This window comes from Galeopterus variegatus, unplaced genomic scaffold (genome assembly GCF_000696425.1).
Source record: "Galeopterus variegatus unplaced genomic scaffold, G_variegatus-3.0.2 Scaffold43, whole genome shotgun sequence".
Lineage (NCBI taxonomy): Eukaryota > Metazoa > Chordata > Mammalia > Dermoptera > Cynocephalidae > Galeopterus > Galeopterus variegatus.
The window spans coordinates 842008-861945 of NW_007726154.1; positions in this window are offsets into that span (position 1 = coordinate 842008).

Consider the following 19938-nt stretch of genomic DNA (forward strand, 5'->3'; position numbering starts at 1 on the left):
CTAGACACATACCTCTCACTAAATGCCAAAATCAACTCAAAATGGATTAAAGAATTAAATATGCATCCTGGAACAATAAAACTGCTTAAAGAAAACATAGGGGAAACACTTCAGGAAGTAGGAGTGGATACAGACTTCATGAATATGACCCCAAAAGCACAGGCAACTAAAGGAAAAATAAACAAATGGGATTATATCACACTAAAAAGCTTCTGCACAGCAAAAGAAACAGTCAACAGAGTGAAAAGACAACCAACAGATTGGGAGAAAATATTTGCAAAATATACATCTCACAAAGAATATCCAGGATATACAAGGAACTCAAACAACTTCATAGCAAAAAAACCCAAATAACCCAGTTAAAAAATGGGCTAAGGAGCTGAATAGACATTTCTCAAAGGAAGATATATGAATGGCCAACAGACACATGAAAAAATGCTTGACATCATTCAGCATTCAGGAAATGCAAATCAAAACCACTTTGAGATACTATCTCACTCCAGTCAGGATGGTTAATACCACATACATTTTTTATATGAACATTGTAACAATTTTTTCATGGTTCAAAAATGTTTCATTGAGATTGTTATCATTAGTGCATTGAAATTATGTATTGAGTTAGAGAAATTGAGAATTTTATAAGAAATCTTCGTATTCCATAATAAAGATGCAAGATACCTCACTTTTTTATTCAAATCTTCATTTTATGTCCCTAAGTGGAATCCTAAAGTTTCTTCATGATTGTTCTTAACATTTCCTGCTGAGTTTATCCCTACATAACTTATACTCCATGTTGCTACAGTAAATGGCATATTTTTCTTTTGTGTTTTATATACAATACCTGTACTTATTTAATTGATATAATTTGATAAGTTTTGACATATACATACAGCTGTGAAGCCAACATCACAATCAATATAGTGAACATATCTATCACCCTCAAAAGTTTCCTCATGCATCTTTGCACTTCCATTTCCCTCCCCCAACTTCCCACACCCATCCCCAGGCAACCCCTAATCTTAGCTTCCTGTCACTATAAATGAGTTTGCATTTTCTCAAATTTTATACAAATGGAATAATACAGTATGTACTCTTTTTTGCCTACCTTCTTTCACTCAGCACAATTATTTTGAGATTTACCCATGTTGTTGAGTGCATCAATAAATATTTCATTCTCTTTTATGCTGAATAGTTTGACATCAAATGGATATATCACAATTCGTTTATCCATTCATCTGTTGATTGACATTTGAGTTGTTTCCTCTTTTAGCTTTTACAAATAAAGCCACTAGCAACATTATTATACTAATCTTTGTATGAGCATATGCTTTCATTTCTCTTGGATAAATACCTAGGAGTGGAATGGCTAGAAAATACTGCTGGGGTACGTGTAACTTTTTAAGAAACTGACAAACTCTTTTCCAATGTGGTGTTATTTTATATTTCTACCAGCAGTTCCAGTTCCTCCACATCCTTACTGACACTTGCAATGGTCAGTCATTTTATTTGTAGCTATTTTAATAGTTGTACAATGGTGTATCATGCTTTAAATTGCATTTCCCTGTTGACTAATGCTGTTTAGCAACTTTTTACATACTTTTGCCATGTGGGTATCTTTTTTAATGAACTTTTCAAATTTATTTTCCATTTCTTTAGGTTGTTTATTATTATTATTATTATTATTATTATTGAAAATTGAGAGTTCTTTTGGCTTTTTGGTCTTTGGGGGATTTTTTGTTTTCTTTTCTTTTCTCAGATTTATGATTTACAGATATTGTCTTCCAGTCTGTGACTTGTCTGTTTATTTTCTTTACAGTGTCTTTCAATGAGCAGAAGCTTTTAAATTGTGTTCAAGTCCAGTTTATCAAATTATTATTTTATGGGTCATGCTTTTGGTTTTCATATCTAAGAAATTTTTGCCTAGCCCAGTGATTTTCAACCAGAGCTATTTCACTCACCAGGGGATATTTGGCAAAGTCTGAAGCAATTTTGTTGTAACAATTGGGAAGATACTAATAGCTTTTAATGAGTAGAGGCAATAGATGCTGGTAAACTTCCCACAATGCACAGGACAACTGCGCCCTGCCCCTCCACCAAAGAATTCTCTGGATCTAAATGTCAATACTCCTGGCGTTGAGAAACCCTGGTCTAATGCAAGGAAGGTCAGAAATATTTTCTCCTGTTTTCTTCTCAGCACATCTATAATTTCGGATTTTACATTTAGGTCTGTGACACATTTTGAGTTAATTTTTGTATATGATGTGAGGTATGGATCAAAGATGAGTTTTTGCATATGAATATTCAACTGTCCTAGCACTATTTGTTGGAAAACTATTCTTCCTCTACTGAACTGCCTTTGCACCTTTGTCAAAAATCAGTTCGTTTACATATGGTTGTATGTCTGACTGTTCTATTCCACCTCATTGATCTACTTCTCTGTTTTTAATCCTACACCACACTGTCTTGCTTAATATAGGATTAAAAATAAGTCTTGAAACCAGGTAGTATTAGCACTCTAAATATGTTCTTATTTTTCAAAGATGTTTTGACTATTTTAGGTCTTTTGCATTTCCATAAAAATTTTAGAATCAGTTCATCAAATTCTCCAAAAAGGCCAGCTGGGATTTTGATTGGAATTGCACTTAAACAAATATAAACAAATTAGGAAGAATGATAAATTAACAATATTAAGACTTCTGACACAGAATATAAAGCTTTATTTATTTAAATCTTCTTTAACCTTTTCCAGAATGTTTCATTGATTTCAGTGTACAGAATTTGCATATCATTTGTTTAATTTACCCCCAAGTTCTTAATATTTTGGATGCTATTGAAAAGAGTATTGATACTAATTTTAACTTACAATTGTTGCTAGCATAAAGAAATACAATTAATTTTTTGAATATTTATCTAGTATCCTGTAATCCTGCTAACTTCACTTATTATTTCTAATGGTTCTGTTTGTTTTGTAGATTCTATTAAATTTTCTACATCCATAATCTTTAGTCTATGAATAAACAGCTTTATTTCTTCCTTTCCAATCTGAATATCTTTTATTCCTCTTACTTACCTCCAGTATGATGTTGGATAGAAGTGGTGAGAATGGAAATCTTTATCTTGTTTCTGATCTTAGAGTGAAAGTATTCAGTTTTTCACCATTAAGCATATTAAGCACATAGTTAGCTATAGGTTTTTATGCATGCCTTTTATCAAGTTGAGAAATTTCTTTTCTTTTCCTAGTTTGCTGAGAATTTTTAACAGTAATGAATGTCAGATTTTGCCAAATATTTTTGCTGTGACTATCGAGATGATTATATGATTTCTTTTCTTTATTTTTGATTGACAACTTGTGATTTCTTTCTTAACTTCTATATTTATTGATCTTTTATTTTGTCAATTTCTCCTTTAGTTGATTTTTTAAATATTATATACCTAGAAAAATTATTTATCATTTTTTATTATTTCTTCCTTCTTGATACTAATGTTATACATTGTATTTTTTGTAAAATTAGGTGTATTAGATTGCTAAGACTGTCGTACTGGGTGGCTTAAACAACAGAAATATATTTTCTCACAATTATGGAAACAAGAAACCCAAGATCAAGGTATTGTCAGGATTGGTTTCTTCTGAGACCTTTCCCTCTGGCTTACAGGTGACTATCTTCTCCCTGTGTCTTCTCATGTTCTTTTCTCTGTACATGTCTGTGTTCTAATCTCGCCTTCTTATGAGGACATCAGTCATATTGGACTGTGGCCTATATTAGTCTGTTTCTGTTGCTTATATCAAAAATACCTGGGGCTGGGTAATTTGTAAGAAAATGAAATTTACTGCTTACAGTTTCAGAAGCTGGGCACTCCAAAGTCCAGGGAATATATCTGGTGAAGGCCTTGTTGGTAGTGTCAGTGATGCAGGGGTCTCACATGGCAGATGGCAAAGCAGAGAGAGAGTTAAACTTCTCATTTGGCTCCTTTTAAAGACATCCAAACCACCCATGACCACCACGAATCTATCAATTTATTACTCAGTGAATGGATCAATCTATTCAATAGGGATAGTCCTCACAATCCAATCACCTCTTCAAGGACCCACCTTTCAATAACCACAATAAGATTTCCCACCCTTCCAACCTTCACAGTGTGTATCAAGCTTCTAATACTTAAAACTTGGGGGACACAATTCAATCCTTATCACGGCCCACTCTAATGACTTAATTTAACTACGTTTTTAATGGCTCTATCTCCAAATAATCACATTTTGAGGTTAGGACTTCAACATATGAATTTTGGGGGAATTCAATTCAACCCATAACATTAAGTTAGCTAAAGGATTATATATTTTATTATTTTGGAGTTTTTTTTAATCAATAAGCTTTTCGCTTTTTCTTACCATTTTTGGTTTGGTTTGGCTTTTTGGCTTTGCTTTGTTTTGTTTTTTCTATTTACCTTGAGCATGTCTAGAATTTTTCATTGCACTAAAGTAATACTTTCAGATACATGTCATTTTTCTTAAACCTCAAATTCAATGTTTTTGATAAAATGTTGGCACTTGTACTTTCTTGCTCATAGATTGCATTTGCATGGTATATATTTTCTCATCCTTTTCCTTTTAGATTTTTAAGGTCACTTTATTTCACATGGGTCTCTTGTAGACCACATGATTTAAAAACAGATTTTGTTTAACCCAAAGTCAACGTGCTGTTCTTTTATTAACGAGCTTATCCTACTTATATCTGTTGTTATGAGAGATATGTTCGGTTTTGCTTTTGTCTTCTCATAAGTTTTCAGCTTTTATGAGTTTTGTTATTTTCCTTAAGTTCTTATCTTTTATTGCATAGTTGGTGTGGTGTTCTCATTGTTGTTGCTGTTTTTTATCCATATCTTAGCAATTTTGGAAGGTATTCAAGCAGTTTTCAGCTCCACTTGTAGCTACTTTTTGTTGAGCTAAAGACAATCTCTAAACTTTCTACACTGGAAACATTCCTCTCCAGAGTAATTTTTTTCCACAGTAACCTTTTTGTTGTTTAACTGGCCCTGCTTTCATCTTGCACTCACCATAATGATGGGCCTGCATTATAAGCTTATCCTGTTATTACAGCTTTTTGGACTATGCATTAGAAATTTTCTTTTAAGATCTTAGGTATGACAGCAAAGGATTATTTCAGGGCATTTGGATATGATTTTTTGCTCTATTTTACGTCCGTCTCTTAAAAAACAGAAAATAGTTTTTCCTAACACATGAATTTCAAGGATCTTATTACTCCAAGGTGATTATGACTTGTCCTGAAATGAATAATAACCATCATCATCTATCCCTACCTATATATAAAGATTATATTAAAAAGTGATATATTCTGTAAGATTGCTATCCTGACAAATATTTTTACCAAGCATCTGTACTATGATGAATATGGCAACTAATATTATCTGTCTTAAGAAATTTGTTCCAGCAGATTCATTTATTGTTTACTTAATGAACAGAAATGATGATCTGACTGAATGCACATATAGCTTTTGATTTCCATACAAATATTTCATTTTCTAAGCAGATTACTCATTTCCTGACTCAATTCTCAGTCAGAAACTTTTAAAGAAGAATATGTGTTATAGAACAGTAGGGCTAAAATCCCTGAGGCAACTTCAGCAATTGTCCTCAAAGCCCCCAAAGACTAAAAAATGTAATACAGCAGAATTTAAGATTTAAAGGTCAGCTTTTTAGTCAAAAATAACTTGAACAAACAAGCAAAAATGTACTTGAGAAAGTCTTTATTTGACAAAGTAGAAGTATTTTATCCTCTTTCTCATTTATACTATCACTTAGAAAATATGTTTATAGTACAAATCCTTAGGCTGTGTATCCAGATAAATAGATATTGGAAAGGGCATGAGATAAATAGATATCAGAGCTGGCTCTCTTTTTGCTTTGGCAAGGTTTTATTTCCCACAGGCACATCAACAGTGTGAACTTAATGGTATCTCTCCACAATTTACCTCCGTGCTTAAGTCAGGTAGTGACAATCCTGAGTTTAGCAACCTTGAATGATAGGTTGGCACCTGTAAATATAGAGAGAGGAGTGGAGAGCTGATAAATAGACTCACCTCTTCTATTTCTTAGATGAATGGACTCAAAAACAAATCAGGCTAATCTGAGACTTCACCTGGGAGTGATGTTCATTCTATGTTAAAGCTGCCACTGAGTAATGTCTTGCCTAAAATAAGTCTTGTAGTCAATCCTTTAGGGTATGTATCATTCAAAGGTGCTGTCTTCATGATTTTTGTGCTAGGCTGTCACTGTGATTGAATTGTGAGTTTGTTCTCTTTGACCTCTAGAAACCAAGACGTGTCCAAAAGATTTTTTAAGATCAAGATTACATTGAGAGACATTATTCTATGTAGATAAATCCCACGGAAAGAACAAAGTAATGAGTTGTCAAGACTCAAAAGAAAAGCAGGATTATAGAAAGAAATATTAAATGTCGTAAGGTTAAAAAAAAGAAAGAAAGTGGGTATAGAGAATCCTCCTTATGAAGAAAACCTTGTACTCCGAGGGAAGATGAAAGGGACTGTAATACTTCCCCAAATAAGGAATTACTATAAACACGTTTACAACATAAATGGAAACATACTGAAATCCCTGACTGATATTCAGAAGGTCTCAATTCAGGAATGTAAATTTTCTCTGAGACGTTTCCCAGGGATTGAAATTACTCAATAAGAACATCTGTATATCTTTTCTTTCTTAAAGCTTTGAGTTCAGAAATTAATATCTAGTCCATATATTGTGCAACTGAGAGGCAAGGAAAGAATTAAGCCTTTATAGTAATTACTTTTCTCCAATATTAGTACAACATTAATTTGGCATCTGGAATTTTCTTAAAATGGTTATTGGAAATTCCCCACACATTCTTTTGCAATGAATAATCTTCAACATGTGAAAAAAACAGGAAATTATTAAGGGGTGATCAAAGTGATGTAGTTGTCAGTATTGTTCATTCCAAAGCTAAGTTACCAAACCAAAACTTCTAGAACTAGAATTCTGCTAATATATTTGTATGGAAATAGTTTTCCAGAATAGGATTTCAACTGGGTAGGACATATGTATTTAAAAAAAAAAAAAAAAACTATGGTGAAGGGGATGGGAAAAAGAAATACTTCAGACATGATCTGTGTCATGTAAAGGACTCTGTGCCAAAGATGACTGAGGACTTGAGATTGAATTTAGCTCTGCTGTTTCTGTGCTATGGAAACTGGGGAAATTTACTGGATCTCTCCAAACCTCAGCTTCTCCTTTGTAAAATGGGTGAACATTACTTATCTCACAGGGTTATTAGGAAGATTAGATAAAATAATGTGGTTAAAAACGCTTTATGAGCTGTAAAGCAGCTGCTGTTGTTATTGTTGTTTTTGTTGGTGGTGATGTCATTGTTGTCAATGTATTGTTGCAGTTTGCATGCATTTTATCAACAGTTCTCATCCCAGGCTATGCATAAACATTTATTGTGGAACATCTTCAAAATGCACACATCTGGCCTCTATTTTATTGGAGGTGCGCTTAGACATAACTACTTTGAAAAGGCCATCCTGGCAATTTGGGCCCTTGCTAAAAACTGTGGGGTTTATATTCCATTCTCTAACCTCAGACTTCCTGGTCCCTAATGTAGTACTACCATGAACTAGAAGACCACAAAAAGGCCATCTTATCTCCTTCAGTCCCAGAATCCAATCAATGGTATTTTATCTCATAGAGTTCCAGTGAACTGCTGAAATAATGAGGATTTTATGTTTTGGGAATTACACTTCAACAGCCTAAAGAACATCAGCTTTTTTTCTTACAATACACAGAGAAATATCCATTTCAAGTCTATGGTGATCTACCTAGCTTCTCACAAAGCTCATTCTCAGAGTTTGTTTCTTTGACTATGGTTTATCCCTGAATATGTGTCACCAGGGTACATACCAGGCTGGTACATTTGCAGCGTACACCAGGTTTCCACATTCCTACGTGGAAGATGAAGAGGTTGAAAACTGCCCTCTCAACATCTGTACAGACACATGCGTGCACTCATGCACACACACACAGACATGGAATTGCCAACACTTGTACATTCACTTCTACATATCCATAGAGTCCACATGTTATATGCCAGGCATTGACCTTCACTCAGAGAATACACATAATCCAGTTTTTGCTGTCCTTAAGCCCCCTTCCAGGACTTAGCTCTGTTTATTACAACACCATTTATTATTCTTTACTGAAAGTAAATTCTCAGTTGGTACAATCCTGCCATACCTATCCCATTGGTGCATTCATTCGCACTGTAATCTTTTGCTTGGCTAAATCCTATTCATCCTCCAAACCCACTTCAAGTGTTCTTCCTTTTGAAAGTCTTCCCTATTCCCTCCTCTGTTCCCTAAATTTAGGTAGGTGTTTCTCTCCTTTGCTCCTCCTTGCTGCACCCATAACATGCTATTGAAAACTGCCCCCTAGATAATCGTTTCAAAGTGCCTGCTTATTAATTAATAAGTATGAAAAAGATCTTAATTACTTTAGCTTTCTTTCATTTCCAAACTCTTTCCCTTTCCCTTCCTAACAATTACCAAATTTCTATATTCTTCATTATTATTTTATTTGTCCCAGCTGTTAAGCACTTCAGTCTCCCAATTTATCTTTTAAACTGGCTCTGAGTATAATATGTGCTGTCGCATACTTTTACATAAAGAAACATATGAATTGTCATGTCTTTCAAGCCCAAACCACTGTGTTACTCCAAACTCGCAAAGAAGAACATAACTTAAAGATATGGAAACTCATGTGTGGGGCTGTGTGTGCATGCATGTTAGCTATACAAGCAAGATTAAAAAATTGTCCCTTTTTCAAAATTGTGACACCAAATCACAGAATCTGAATCTCAAATATGGGGCCATCATTTTAAAAGGTGACATAAAAGCCATATGGTAGGATTAATTTAAGATAAATACGTATAAAATCTATAACATTTTGTAAATATTTTATTATATACCATTATGTGGTTGATGCAAAAAATAAAAAATAAAAATAAAACAAAAGCAGAAAGGTAAATCCCACATTCCCACTCCTTATAATAATCACTATGAACAGTTTTGCAAGAATTTACAGACTTCTTCTTCTATGTCTATAACACATATGCACACACACACACTTTTACTTAAATGGTAAAAAGTATAGTTTTTACCATTAGAGTTGGTGATCCCCTTCTTTCATTCAACAATATATTATAGATATATTTCCATATATATAACATACATAATATTTCTATGCATAATATAATGGTGGTATAATATTCTATTGAATACATTCAGAACTTTTAGGAGAAATAACGATGATATAATAAACTGAAAGAAGAGGGCATGAAACCTGCAGGGTAATCGAAGACCTTTCCAGGGCAGGAAATGAATGCATGAGGCATATGGAAAAGCTCTACGTTGTGAGCCACATCAGTGTCCTGTCAGCTCATAGTTGTTCATGTGGAGGCCAAGGAAAAGGAAAACAGATACACCATTGCCCTGCCTAACTCTAAATTCCTTTTTATCCGTCTGGCCTCTTCATCATTCTTGGCTGAACTTAATCACCCATCCCAGCTTTTAATTGTAACTTCTATTGATATTGATACCACATGTTCTTTAAATTAACTTCAGTTTTGGTTTTGCACACACAACAGATATTCACAAATCCAGCTCAAATAGGTGGGTAGCATAACATATTTGAAAGCTTCACCAGAGGTAGAGCTAATGAAAACAAGACTGCTTAACCCAATCATACTCAACAAAGACAGCAGTTGAGCCAGAGAAAAAAAACACACATACACACACACAGAAATGAACAAGTCAGAATAAAGATTAGACCAAAGTCAATAAAAATCAAAAGTTTTTAAAGAACAGTCCATGTAAAGACTCACCATAATTAATAGGAAGTAATTTCTAAAAAGAAATGAAAGAGGCATCTTGGATTCTGTACTGTGTTTGAATTCTGGAGTTCCGAATCTGTTAACAGTCAGCAAAAGCATGTAGAATGTATTGTTTCTGGTCCCACCATGATGCTTCCAATGTGATAAAAGCACCCCCAACCCCCATGCCCATCCACGGACCCAGTGTTCACCCTCATCACAGATACATTTCAGAGTAAAGCCTTTTAAAACAACTCCTGAAACATCAACCCTCTCTTCTCAATCCTGCAGCACACCATAATGTCCGTAGCACTGTGTACTTCCTAGTCCCTGACGCAGCCCCTCTCTCTAACCCATCTTCCATACTCTTCCAGTGGGCCCTCTTAAATTGTTCTTCCAGAATTAGCTAATTCTTCTCTATCTTTGACCTCTTCTTTGAATGCTCCATCTACCTTTTGCTGTATCCACAACATGGATGTCATTTTAAAATGCTCTCAAGTTAAGTCAAGGGATAATGTCACATTACCTTCTTATGTCCCACATACTCTCAATCTAGGAAGTGGGATTGATGTTCCTGTTCTCCATTGCTAGTTTTATTTTTCTTTATTTTTCTGGCATTTCTAAAATGTATTCATAAAAAACTGGATCTTTAAGTTATAGATGCATGTTTCAAGGAATAGAGTTTTGTGGTCAAATATACCAGACTAAACCAAATTAACATATTTTTGGTGCCATTAGTATTCTAATGCACATTGTAAATTTCCAAGAGGATTTCTTTTTTAAAAATTTTTTATTGAAACATATTAATTGTACACATTTATGGAATGCAAAGTTATATTTCAATATATGTATACAAAGTGTGTGATCAGGATAATTAGCATATTCATCATTGCAAAACTTTGTGATGTGAACATTTGATCTCCCCTCTTCTAGTCATTTGATAATATGCAGTAAATCATTGTTAATTGTAGATTCCTGGGTTAACTGTATACCAATAGAACTTATTTTTTCTACCTAGCTGTAATTTTGTATCCATTAACCAGGTTCCTTTTTTTTAATTGAAACATAATTGATTGTACATATCTGTGTGGTACAGCATTGAATATCATTAACTGTGTGAAATATGTGATGCTCAAATCAGAATAATTAGTATATTCAACATTATACAATGTAACCATTTTTTGTGACTCTTCCCCAATTTCTCCATTACCCCCCCCCCCTTCTCTTCCCCTTTCCCATCTCTGGTAGCCTCAGTTCTGTTCTCTCCTTTTGAAAGATACATGAAATACTATGATTGCTGTATCTTTCACTCTCCCTCTTTCCCCCTCTCCTTTCCCTCCTGTAGTAACCACAGTTTTTCTCTCTCCTTTTGACAGTTTTACTTATTATTTATTTATTTATTTATTGGCTTGTTATTTGCTTTTGTTTTTTTAGCTCCCACATATGAGTGAGAACATGCAGTATTTCTCTTCCTGTGCCTGACTTATTTCACTTAACATAATTTTCTCCAAGTTTATCCATGCTGCAGTGATCCGTTGCTACTTTTAGATTGTTATTTCCTCATTCTCTTATAAAAGAAAAGAGAAAAGAAAAATACTCCTTTGAGGCTTACGCCATTCAATCACATCAAACTCTCCACCTTCCTAAATGTTGCCATCTTCTGAAGTCAGGATCACTGTCTGGAGGTCAGTTATTACCTGACTTATAATTTTTCCCACCATGTTCAAGACACCATTCCTGTGTGTCATCCAAGTTCCCTTAGATGACCTGGCCCAATGTTTTCACCTTTAGTTTCCCACTCTCTGCATCTTCAATGAGCACAATGTTGCCCTGGATTTCTCTATGTCCAAAGCAATATTTGAAAGATATGTGGTTCCGGCCCGGTGGCGCACTGGAGAAGTGCGCTGCTTGGGAGTGCGGCAGCGCTCCGGCCGAGGGTTCGGATCCCATGTGGAGACCGGTTCCCGCTCACTGGCTGAGCGCAGTGCAGGCACAACACCGAGGGTTGCGATCCCGTTACCGGTCAGTAAAAAAGACAAAAAGGTAAAAAAAAAAAAAAATGATATGTGGATTCTTGGACCACTAACTCTTCTTTCAGCTTGGTATTGTTAATTACTTCTGTCACAACAATTCTTTAACTTTGTCATGGTCTTTGGTCTAATGCTCCCTCTACTTCCTCTAAATTTATCTCCCTTTTTCTTCTTTATTTTTCTTCTGAGATCGTTTAGACTATGTTTCATTTTTTTAATAATATTCTTTACAAAAAAATAATAATATTCTTTACAATGCTATAAATTTCACCCGTTCTGCTTTATTCATTACTCCGCTGTAAAGAAACCCCAAAACTGAATGCGTGTGACTATCTGCTTTCTTGATACCTGCCTCTCAGCAACTGAGTGCAGCCAGAGAAAATCACACAATAGACCAGATTGGCTCCATTGCAAACCCGTAATCGCCAGCCTCAAATAGTGCCTTCAGCACTGCCTAATAATCTCATCAACTCTCTTGGGCTCATTCACTCTCAGACTCGCCTCAATGAGGATGTCAGAAGTTTTCCACTCTCTTTAAACCACACTCATCTCTCAAACTCAGCAAATCAACTTTTCATAAAGATGTAGGACCTTTACAGAGAAAATAGAAACAATCAGGTGGAATTTACCTCATGTCCTTGATATCAGACAAACACACATCTATATTTTCGATGATCCTAACTTTTTTTGTTGTTGTTGTTCTCTGAGGAAAATAAAAGCTGTCCCTTATTCTAGCTAAATCTAAATTCTCTACCACCTGTGCTTTGGGCTCAATGCTTTCCTGAATGGTTAAGAACCTTACACTACAAATTAACTTTCCTCTCTCCTATATAGTCAACATCTTTCCCCCTAAATTAGGCCTTTCTATTGAATTCTATAAAGTCTAAGTTTTTGCCTTTAAAATTGAAAAATTCTTATCAATTCTTTATTCCTCTCCAACTACTGCCTTCTTCTCTCCTTTTCTTCACATACAGACTTCTCAAGTTGTCTGAACTTTTTGTCTATGTTTCATTTACTCACTGCTCTGCCTAATCCAGTCTGACGTCTGACCACATGACTTCCAGGAAACAACTCTCAATAAAGTAACATGTTACCATTATTATTGGGTTAAGAATGCCTAACCCAACCAGCATTTTCCAGTTCTCATCTTATTTTATTTTTCAACAAAATCTGACACCACTGACCACTCTCTCCTTCATGAAATAATGTGACCTTTTGATAGAGGAGAAGAGGAGAAGATCTAGAACTAAAACTCAAGAAGACTCATTACCTGATGACCCAGGAGACAAAGATGACCTTTTGAATACAGCTGATTAAACCTAGGCCTTGCTGTCTTTTTGCCCACTTATACCCTCACCCTGGTCACTTCTTCTGCATTCAGCATTCATATGTTTGTGCAATTATGTGATTACTGTCTCTCTCCCCAGGCTAGATGGCAGGCGACATAAGGGCAAAGACAGATCTGTTTTCTGCTCATTGTTTTATCACTGGACCTACAATAGTGTCTAAGTAAATAGCAAGCCATCAGTAAATAATAGTTGAATCAGTGATTTGCCTGAAGAGAATTGAAGCCATCCTAACTCTATTGTAGCATTCCTTTATCACAGCAAATTATTTTATGAACCACATAGCTCCAAGTCAGTCCTCAATTCTATGATTCTATGTCATGGGACTACCCCTCCTCAGAAGCATGCACTTCCCCTCTCTACCTGTGTATCTAAGAAATATTAGTAGAGAAGATGAGGAAGGAAATAAAGGAAATAAGCGACAGAAGACATGCCCCTGACTCTTCTGTTTAAAATGTTAGTTTTACTGTGTACCTGACTCAATATCACTCAAACTGTATTCTGATGCATACCAAAGGACACTAGAAGCCTATAGACAAGTTGTTCCTCCATCTTGGGTCACAATTTAATGAAAATCCATGCATGGCATAGCTTCATCTCTTATTCTAGGAAACAATAAACTTGAAACAACTCGGTACTCTTTGTCCTTATGATATGGTGTGGGACTCTCAGCTTTAATTGTTTATCTAACATCTTTGCAAACTGATATTGGGTGAATTTAAACTTTGCCAACCATCATTCCTACTTCATTCAATTATTGATGGGTGTAGTCTGCTTTAGTCTATTTAACACATTATATTGGATGACATTTTAAAAGAGTAAATTTGCATTTTCTCTAAGTACACACAATGTATTACAGTCCCAGTAGCTTTCTAGGCACAAATGTTGACTCTGGTAATTTAACCATGACCCTATCTTTGAATTTGATTATAAAGCCCTTGTGCATGTTGGAAAAGCAATAAGTCCCAAGCAGCCATAAAGAGGCAAAATGCTGAAGCTATAACATTTCAGTCTTGGAATCAGAGATTTCTAGCAAAAAATTCATAGAAAAGCTCTTATGGGGGGAGGGGAGAGAGGGAGGGGGAAAGAGGAATGGGTAAAGGGACACGAAAATCGACTACAATGTATATTGAGAAGTCAAAATAAAAAAAAAATAAAAATAGGGCCGGCCCGGTAGCGCACTGGAGAGTGCGCTGCTTGGGAGCGTGGCGGCTCTCCTGCCAAGGGTTCGGATCCCATATGGAGACTGGTTCCCGCTCACTGGCTGAGCGTGGTGCGGGCGCAACACCAAGGGTTGCGATCCCGTTGCCGGTCCCCAGTACAGGCGCAACACCGAGGGTTGCAATCCCGTTACCGGTCAGTAAAAAAGACAAAAAGGAAAAAAATAATAATAATAATAATAAATAAATAAATAAAAATATAAAAAGTTAAAGCCTGAGTAACAATGGATACAAAATAACAAATTAGAATAACTCCAGGCTACTGCAAATAGAGGTGGAATGTAGGAGGGAAACATCTAGCAGCCTAGGTTCATATCTTCTGTGCTCTGGTGGATCCTTTTTCATTTCAAATTCTAGCTACGCGCTAATCTTCACGTGAAAGAAAAGCCTTCAAATAATGTAAATTGGAACGATTTTTCTGGAAAGAAGTTTAATAGTGTGCATGTTTAAAAGATTCCTATTCCTTACACTGTAGGAGGAATGCAGAGGTATAAGTACAGAGATTATAGTTAAAGCATTATTTACAACAGCAAAAGAAAAAAGAAACTTTGAAAAAACAGAGAATGGTTAAAATAATTATGAAAACCCCTATGATACAATAAATGTAAAATACCAAAACCACTTATTTAAAATTCACTGATTTGTAGAATAGTTAACAACCTAGGAAAATAGTATGTGACATTAAATCAAAAAAATCAAGTTTTGGGCCGGCCCGGTGGCGCACTGCTACAGTGCGCTGCTTGGGAGCACGGTGGCGCTCCCGCCGAGGGTTCGGATCCCACATACAGACCGGTTCCCGCTCACTGGCTGAGCGTGGTGTGGGAGCAACACCGAGGGTTGCGATCCGTTGCCGGACACGAAAAAAGACAAAAAGGAAAAAAAAAAAATCAAGTTTTAAAACTATAATATTAGCTTAATTAAATATGTATGATAACATATGAACACATAAGATAACAGAAAGGAAAAAAAACCCCAAAATATCAAGTGTTTATTTGTGGGCAGTGAAATCATGGGTAATATTTATTTTCTTCAATATACTTTGGTATATTTTCAAAATGTGATACATAGTATTACTTTCTTGAATAAACAGTATTATTATCAAATAGTGTTACTTTTTAAATAACTAGGAAAAATTAACTTTTGAAAAAATCTTTTTTAAAAAAATTTTTCAAGAAGCTTTTATTTTTTTATATATTTTTTATTTTAATTTATCAATATGCCATGTAGTTGATTTTCATGTCCCTTTACCACCCCAGCAATTCTCAGAATCAGCTAAGAAATGACACAGGGTAGTCAAAGAGGGAGCCCAGGACTGTCTCAGTAGTGATTTACTACCAGAAAGACAATAAAGGCCCTGAATCTAGTGAGGTACTTTGCTCATTCACTAACTTGCTTACTGAAAACTTAACAAGTTCCAGGTACCGTGCTAGCTGCTATGGATATAGTAGCAAACAGAGACAGGTGCATATCCATGGAAGTACAATTCCACTGCCTGATTTAGGATGTTGAGGCAGATAAATAGGGAGAGAAACAGTAAATAAATTAGAAAGAAAACAGGAATGAGAACAATATATTCTTTTGGCCTTATCTGGCGATTATTTCATGAATTCTTATTGAGGAGTGACGAAGTTGCTATCAGAGCTCCAAGTGTTTACTATTTACAGTCACTCTGCCTGCTAAATGTGTACAACTTTGTATAGACATCATTGTTCAGTGCGAGTTCAGCCAATCTCATTCAGTTATCTTGACGAAGTTCATAATAGAAGAACCCTTGGGTCTTATTATAAATAGAATTCAAGCACCTGATTTCTATCACTACTGTGGTTATGATTCTAGTGACTAAAATGAGCCGACCAGATAAACTGTCCTTTGTTATTGACTGGCAATTTCCTTCTGGGTGTGCCAAATATAGTCACAATTGCACACTGTAACAAAAGGATTTTACAACCTATCTACTGCTTTTTTTCTTTTCTAATCTGCTTGCTGTTTAAATGCTGGATGGAGTTACGGCAGTGTTCCCTAGAGGAAATTGAGCTTGACAATCTTTTGAAAATTCATTGAATAGGCTATTTCTAACTGAACATTGGAGACTGAAAATATAGTTATCTTTCTAAACATACAGATGTTAAAGTTAATAACCACATTCATTTCCTAGAAAAGTTAATTTACTAAGCAAGTAGACCTTAAGTGTTCTCGCTACAAAAAAAAAAAGTGGTGACTGTGAGGTGATGAATGTGTTAAATGCTTGAGTGTGTGAATCATTTCACAGTACACAGTATTTGTATACCAAGTCATCAAACTGTACATTTTAAATACACACAATTTTTTTTTTTTTTCCTTTATGAGACCAGCCGCACTGTGCTCAGCCAGTGAGTGCTGTGAGCGCACCGATCATCCCTATATAGGATCTGAACCCGCGGCAGGAGCGCTGCCGTGCTCCCAGTGCCGCACCCTCCTGAGTGCGCCACAGGCTTGGCCCAAATACACACAATTTTTATTAGTCAATTATACATCAGTAAAGCTGGGTGGGGGGGAAGGAAAACTATTTGCTACAGAGCATCGCAGATTATTATTAATGAAAATTGCAATCACCTGTTGAGTCCTCTCTCCTAACAAAGTCTAAATAGTTATATAACTGGCAGGCTAATTACTTAATAAGCACACCACAGCAGTGCTGTCAGCTAAATAGAAAAGTAATTTCACTGACTGTACCCTAGTCCTAACAGGAGAGGGACTCATTTGCCGTCTCAAATGAAATTTCTGCAATGGGCACAGCCCACAGACTCTAGTATTTTGGACAAAGAGACTCAGAAGAGATTTCAAGGAAGTGAGGGAAATCCTGAGACACAATTTGGGAAGAGGCATTCTGTGTTCTTTATATTCTACAATCCCCTGTCTAATGTCCAGTATTATCTATACCGGGTTATTAACCCCTTCTTTAGAAGATGCAACACAAAGCAGTGTGACTCTGTTCCAAAGCTTCAAGGCTGGATTGCCTCCCAACTCTGCATAGATGTCTGAGGATCAGTACATCATTTAGTCTGCCAATTCTATATGCAATTGAATACTCTACCTGTTTGTGTATTACAAATGCTTTCCTTTAAAAAAAAATAAAAGTTCCATTAAAATATAACAGGGACCATATTAACTTCAATGGATAGTCAAGCTAACCTTTAAAAATTGCAGGAATATTTATGCAGAAGAAGGTATATTCTACATGCTGGGGGGAGGAGAGTGATTTTCATGAGGCAGTGATAAAGGAAGTAATTAAGGCTTTTTACACTCACCAGTTGCTCAAGATGATAAAAGTTGAGTGTATCTTAACACCCCTCCCTTTGGGGGGATGCAGACACTGTATGTCTACAACTACTGACTACTTCAAGGGTGGGGGTTCTGACCCAATTTTTTAAACTTCCCTAGGTCAGAAAGAAATTACTCTGTTAACCCCAAAATTCTATTATCTTTTATGAGATGAACGCAATAATTAGGTCCTTTTTTGGCTGCGACTTGAAAGAGAAACTTCTCACTGGAATATCTGAAGAATTAAGTGGTTCATTTGTTACAAGATGTAAAATATATCTTCTAGGAAATGTACACGACAATCTTAACATGACTAACCCTACAGCCATAGATGAAGCTACTATTTGCTAATTACATTTGTTTTCAGGGAAAGAAGAAAATCATTAATGGGAAGGCAAGTGTTAAAAACTCTAGCTCTACAAAGGATCATTTTACTGCAAATACCTGGTTTAGATGGTATTTGGCTGGTCCGACACCAGAAAGGGGGATGGAGTAAACAACAGCTTATTAGATAGGACACTGAAAAGGGCTTTTCCCACTAGGACAATATGGTGTCTAAAATTACCATCACTAGTCATGCTTAGGAATGAAATGTTTTCTACCTTACATATTTTTATTTTTCAAAATACTTGTTTCCCACTGCATGTTTTTGTTTTATAATCAAAGTAATTTTTTATTATAATTATTGAACCATCAGAAGATTCAATTTATGCCTTCACTAGTTATGACACTGGTGGTAAGACCTATGTCATCTTTCCTTTAGTACAGGATTGATGAAAAGCATATCTTTTCCATCTTGTCAAGTTGGGTTTGAATCATAGCTTCACATCCCTCATCTGTAAAATAAGAACTAACAACAACAAAAAAATCTACAGAGAATGTTGTTCAAAGATTAAATAAAGTAATCCACATGAAGACACACATCATAATAAGTATTAAATATTATCATGCACAGAGAAACAATTTCATCTAAAAAAATCAAAGCATTCTGACTTGTCTTGAAATTGCAGAAATATTAAGGGAAAAAAGTGTTTGTATCTTGAAATTTCATATATGTTCAAGATAAAACACAGAAAACACCTATAAATATTTTAAAATTAATTCTCTGTTCTGTACCCCTCCAGTCAACAAGTGGGTCACCTTTCACTTCCTCGGTTTTCTATTAAATAAGATGTGTGAACAGAGTGTAAAGTTTTCAACAATTTTGGTTGATGAGATACCTTAGACTCAAATGAAAATTTCCCAACGCTCAACTATTAAAAACACATAAAATCGAAGCTATTGTAAAGTAAGTTTGGGTAGAGAACAGAACTCTACCAACCCCATTAGACCAGAATAAAATATAGTTTACCTCTGTTAATATTTTATGATGCTATATACAAACTTTAAAAAAAAAAAAACCCACAGAGGCAAAAATGGGAGACCACTGCTGATAACAAATGATAAATTAAGAAGGAAAACTTAATAGTATTATTTGCTTACTGGCCTTTTTTTTTTTTTTTAACTGGTTATTTTAAAACTGGGTTTTAAAGAAATAGGCCCACATTTCTTACTGTGAAACTTTTACCATGAAGCTATAGTCCATCAAAAAATGAAGAATGTGATATTGTGGAAGAAGATCAAGAATTTTTTTTTTTTTTTAAAAGATGACCGGTAAGGGGATCTTAACCCTTGATTTGGTGTTGTCAGCACCACGCTCACCCAGTGAGCAAACCGGCCATCCCTATATGGGATCCGAACCCGGGGCCTTGGTGTTATCAGCACCACACTCTCCCGAGTGAGCGGCCGGCTCAGAAGATCAAGAATTTTTAAGTACTGCGCTTGTGGGGAAATAATAATAGCTAATAAATATTGAGGACCTAGTTGTGCACCAGATAATTCTACACATTTTATATGGTTTAGCCCATTTAATTCCTAGGACAATTCTAGGGAATCAAATACCTTTTATGATATCCTATTTTACAGATGAGAAAAATGTCAAAAAAGGGGCCGGCCCGGTGGCGCACTGGATAGTGCGCCGCTTGGGAAGTGCGGCGGCGCTCCCGCCGAGGGTTCGGATCCCACGTACGGACTGGTTCCCGCTCACTGGCTGAGCGAGGCACGGGAGCAACACCGAGGGTTG